Consider the following 6,133-nt stretch of genomic DNA (forward strand, 5'->3'; position numbering starts at 1 on the left):
ATACTTCAAGGAAAAATGTTTACAAATAAATGAAAATTTACATAAAAAGTTGCAAACTTGATTATTTGCTTTGGTTTATATGTTTGTTTCTAAAATTTAACTACTCTAACATACAAAAAGAAAGGCATCAATGTCCTTCATGCAAAATGAAAACATCGAACAATACATTGAAAAAAACACCAATGAATAATAAGCAACAAACAATGCTTTTTTGTTTGTTTTGCATATACATACAAATCAAAGATTTTTAAACAATAGAATTCCAAAGCCTTATATTGCACCAAGAATAAAGATAGATACCAGTTTTGCACTATGCAAAGAATTTTGTAAGAAATTAAAGCAAGAACTATTTTTTTCAACTGGCACATATGACAATAGGATTATTTTGTAATGCAATGACTGGAATTTGATCAAAGTTCTATACAATATCTATCAACTTTTGCATTTTAAAACTTTCGAGCAAAAGCTTTTTAAGTGTATGATTTATGCAACAGTTTTAGCAAAATTATGTAGTGTTTCCATGTTAACTACATAGAAAATCATGATGCTCAATCAAAAAGGAGGCCGAGTTTTGCAATAAAGAATCAGATAAAAAATATTCAATTGAACGACGTGGACTTGGAACTGGCCTTCATAAACTTCATATTTCCAATTACCGTAATCCGGTGAATATAATACGCACTTTTTTCCCAGCATTTTTTACCGTGAGAAAGGGGTGCGTATTATACATCCCTATAGGATTTGGACATATTTTTTCCCTAGCTGAAGCACGGGGTATCATTCTGCCGTATTACCTACGCTGTTCACAGACAGGACCGATACCCCACTATACATCGTAACATTCCTTCATTATCACATATATATTATTATTTAACCCTTAGGAAATTATTGTTATAGCATGTAATTAAAGAAAATGTATACTTGAAGTCTATTAATAAATAAACTGTTTCAAAATGGCCTTTAAAAATTAATTTGAACTGCCTATTCTTTATCTCCGTGTACGCCGCCATTACAGATGTTATTAATAGAATGCGGACTTGGATGCCCACGTGCTATTTGTAACCGATCTTTGAAAACAGCTTGCACATATCATTTGGCTCATTTTTAACCATTTTCATGTAATGCTAACTGATTAATTGCAAATAATTATGAAAATAAATAATTCTATAACCTATTCCGTTAATTGAAGCCATTGAAACAGTTGAGCTCCCCCACCGCTAACGCTTGACACTTTGGGTATCTCAGACACCCCCCTTAGGCTATGTGTACTATACACAACATAACTATTTGTGCATATATTTTATTATGTTCCAGACCTATAATTGATCACTTTGATCATCATCGGAATCATTTAAGAATTTAATTAGGTCCGTTATCTCCATACCTGTACATCGTCCGTTTTTCACTTCACATGGATTGTAATGACTAAACAACTATATAACGCTTTTTAAAAGTAGTTGATTTTATTTACGGTAGAATATTTAATACTAGGTCTTTTTAAAACATTGATTATGAATTAAAGATATTACCACGATGTATTAGTTACAATAAATCCGTATCTAAGAAAATATTGTTAAGGTCTTCCGTTTCCAACGGAAGACCTTATAGTGATTGTAATGTTTCTTATTAAGGTCTTCCGTTTCCAACGGAAGACCTTATAGAGATTGTAAGGTTTTTTATTATTATTTTTTTCCCAGTTTTTGTCCACAAGATTTCTCAGAGATGGCTTGATAGATTTACTTCAAGTTTTTAGGACGGATAGAAAATGATCATATCTCTAGGCGTTTTTTTCATTTTTTGAAAATTTATTTCCTGTCGTCCGTTTCCTGTCCCGCGTTAAAAAGCTTGTCACATCGAGATCTCAGAAACGAGAAAAACTTGAACATCCAAACTTTGAGGGATAATAGACCTATAGTCGTAGATGTGTTTAAACATTTTTGTTTTGTTCGTCGTAACTTCCGGTCGTCACCGGAAGCTCTTCAATTTTTTTTGTTTTTACGTATTTAATTTATTTTCCATAGAATAAAGATATTAGTATAGATCCTTATATATTTCATCTATGCAATGTTAAATAACCAAAAACATTTTACTTTGGTGAGATATCTCGATCATCTCAGGTAGCTTTTTTAAAACATATTTTGTACCCGCAAGTTCTCAGGTACTGTACGTGATCAAGACACAAAACTTTCACCACTCATAGACAGTTGATTGAAGATGTGTTTAAACAGTTTCATTTTGTCCTCCGTCACTTCCGGTCCACAGCGGAAGAGTTCAAACAAATCAAACTGTTTATCCGTTAAACTGTTTATATTTGATAGTTTTAGCTACTTCGATGAATAATAATGTAAAGCAGGAAAGTAAACAAGATCTAAAAATTTAAATTTCATTAAGCACTTCCGTTTGTCCGTTTCCTGTCCCGAGACAAAAAAACTTATATCGACGAGATCTCAAAAACGTTAACGACTTCAACAACCAAACTTTGTAGAATTATAGACCTGTGTATGGACATGTGTTAACACTATTTTGTTTCATCCGGCGTAACTTCCGGTCGTCACAGGAAGTACGCAAAATTTTGATTTTTTAAAAAATATGTTGGTTATTTAGCATGGAAGTAACATTTTGGTTATAAAAATACAAGAGGTCATCTACACATGGTAGAAAAAAAAAATAAGTTCTACTTCCGGTGAGACATCTCAAATATCTCAGGTAGCCTTCTTTTAAAAAAACAAACTACCCTCAAGATCTCAGAAACTGTGAGAGATACAGACACAAAACTTGTATGGATAATGGACATTTGAATGAACATGTGTTTAACGGGTGCCATTTGGTCGTACGCCACTTCCGGTTTAACTCGAAATGTTCAAGCGATAAAAGGGTTTTTTTCTTAAGCATTTTTTAAACATTTTACTCAATGTTATGAACAATAACGTATCATAGGTAAATGTACTAAACTACGTCTTTTCAATTTCTTAATCACTTCCGTTTGATTGTTTCCGGTCCCGAGACAAAAATCTTTTCTCAACGAGATATTATAACTAACAAAACCTTGAACATCCAAACTTTGAGGAAAGACAAGGTAATGTTTATTGTGTTTTGTATGATCCGGCGTAACTTCCGGTCGTCACAGAAAGTACTCAAAAAATGACGTTTTGTCTTTTTGTTTTGTTTATTTCTTGGGAATTCCTTTACAGTATAAATTATATCCATTTTCTGTTTACAAGAGAAATATATCTTTTGCACAGATTTATACATGAGGAATGGAAGACCTTTTTGTTGCTATAGCAACAAGAGTTAAGGTCTTCCGTTTCCAACGGAAGACCTTATAGTGATTGTAATGTTTATTATTAAGGTCTTCCGTTTCCAACGGAAGACCTTATAGTGATTGTAATGTTTCTTTTTAAGGTCTTCCGTTTCCAACGGAAGACCTTATAGTGATTGTAAGGTTTTTTATTATTATTTTTTTCCCCCCCCCTTTTTTTGTCCACAAGATTTCTCAGAGATGGCTGGATAGATTTTCTTGAAATTTTCAGGACTAATAGAAAGTGTTAATATCTCGAGGCGTTTTTTTCATTTTGTCAAAAATCATTTCCGGTCGTCCGTTTCCTGTCCTGCGTTGAAAAAGCTTGTACATTCAAGATCTCAAAAACGGTAGAGACTTAAACATCCAAACTTTGTGGGATGATAGACCTATAGTTGTAGATGTGTTTAAACTATTTCGTTTTGTTCGTCGTAACTTCCGGTCGTCACCGGAAGTACTTCAAAATTAACAACTTTTACGCATTAAATTCCTTTTCAATAGAATAAATATTTAAGCATAAATCTACACAAATGTAATCTTTGCGATGTTCTATCAACAACAAAATTCCACTTCCGGTGGGATATCTCAAATATCTCAGGTAGCTTTTTTGAAACACATTTTGTACAAACGAGATATCAGTGACTATAAGTGATCAAAGCACAAGACTTTTACGGATGATAGACATTTGATTGAGGATGTGTTTAACCGGTTTCATTTTGTCTTCCGTCACTTCCAGTCCACACCGGAAGAGTTCAAACAAATCGAGCTGTTTATCAGTTTAACTTTTTGTCTTTGATATTTGTAGTGTGCTCGATGAACAATAAAATGCAAAGGGCAAGTATACAAAAAATAACTAATAAAATTTACAATTAGCACTTCCGTTTGTCCGTTTCCTGTCCCGAGACAAAAAAACTTATTTCGATAAGATCTCAAAAACGGTGACAAGTTGAACAATAAAACTTTGTGGGATGATAGACCTATGTATGTACATGTGTATACACTATTCTGTTTTGTTCGGCGTAACTTCCGGTCGTCACCGGAAGCGCTTCAAAAATAACTATTTTTACGCGTTAAATTCTTCTGCCATAGAATAGATATATCAGTATAAATCTATACATAGGTTATCAATGCAATGTTATATCAACAAAAAAATTCTACTTCCGGTGAGATATCTCAAATATCTCAGCTAGCTTTTTGAAACACATTTTGTACAAACGAGTTCTCAGAAACAATAAGTGATCAAAGCGCAAAACGTTCATGGATGATGGACATTTTATTGAAGATATGTTTAACCGGTTTCATTTTGTCTTCCGTCACTTCCGGTCCACATAGGAAGAGTTCAAACAAATGGAACTTTTTATCAGTTTAACTGTTTTTCTTTGATATTTGTAGTGAGCTCGATGAACAATAAATGTACAAAAGACAAGTATACAAGAAATATTTAATACAATTTACAGTGAACACTTCCGTTTGTCCGTTTCCTGTCCCGAGATAAAAAAACCCTATTTCGACGAGATCTCATAAACGATGTCGACTTGAACAATCAAACTTTGTGGGAAGATAGACCTATATATGTACATTTTTTAAAACTATTTTATTTTGTTCGGCGTAACTTCTGGTTGTCACCGGAAGCACTACAAATAATATGTTTTTTCTTTATTTATTTCTTTTACATGGAATGAATTTTTCAGTATACAATCTTAGATGTGTCATCTTTATAATGTTAAATTTTCAAATAACTGTTCCTTCCGGTGAGATATCTCAAATATCTCTATGTAGCTTTCCCTTATACAAATTTGATGCCCGCAAGATTTTTGTCACTGTAAGTTAATGAGACACAAAGCTTTCATGAATGATAGACATTTGATTGATGATATGTTTAGTGGGTTTTATTTTGTCAATTGCCATTCCGGTTTTCACCGGAAGGATTCAAATTAATCATATTTTTAACAACCAATCTTTGTAACCTGTTTTGTTTAGTTCGGCATTACTTCCGGTCGTCACAGAGAGTACTTCAAAAATTGATTTATTTTTCAATCTCGTTGTTTTACATGGAAGTAACGTCTGGATATATCATTAACAATACTTATCATATTAACTATTTTCTCTATGTAAGAGAAGCAATGTCTACGGTTAAATTGATTCATGTATATCAAAACGGAAGACCTTTTTGTTGCTTTTGCAACAAGTGTCTAGTTAAGGTCTTCCGTTTCCAACGGAAGACCTTATAGTGATTGTTAGGTTTTTTCTTTCTTTCTTTCTTATTATTATTATTATTATTTTTTTCCCCTTTTTCTCTCGTGAATTTCTCAGAGATGTCTTGATGGATTTTTATAAAATTTTCAGGAATGACAGAAAATAAAAACATCTAGAGGATTTTAATTAAAAATGTTCTAAATTCACTTCCGGTCGTCCGTTTCCTGTCCCGCGACAAAAAGCTTGTCACCTCGAGATCTAAAAAACGGTAAAGACTTAAACATTCAAACTTTGTGGGATGATAGACCTATAGCTGTAGATGTGTTTAAACACTTTTGTTTTGTTCGTCATAACTTCCGGTCGTCACCGGAAGCACTTAAAAAATAATTTTTTTTACGCATCAAATTTTTTGTCAATAGAATAAATATATAAGAATAAATATATACATAGGAAATCTCTGCGATGTAATATCAACAAAAAATTTCTACTTCCGGTGAGATATCTCAATTATCTCAGGTAGCTTTTTTGAAACACATTTTGTACCCGCGAGATCTCAGAAACTATCAGCGATCAAGACACGAATCTTTCATGGATGATAGACATTTGATTGAAGATGTGTTTAACCGGTTTCATTTTGTC

The sequence above is a fragment of the Crassostrea angulata genome, chromosome 3 (assembly GCF_025612915.1).
Source record: "Crassostrea angulata isolate pt1a10 chromosome 3, ASM2561291v2, whole genome shotgun sequence".
Taxonomy (NCBI): domain Eukaryota; kingdom Metazoa; phylum Mollusca; class Bivalvia; order Ostreida; family Ostreidae; genus Magallana; species Magallana angulata.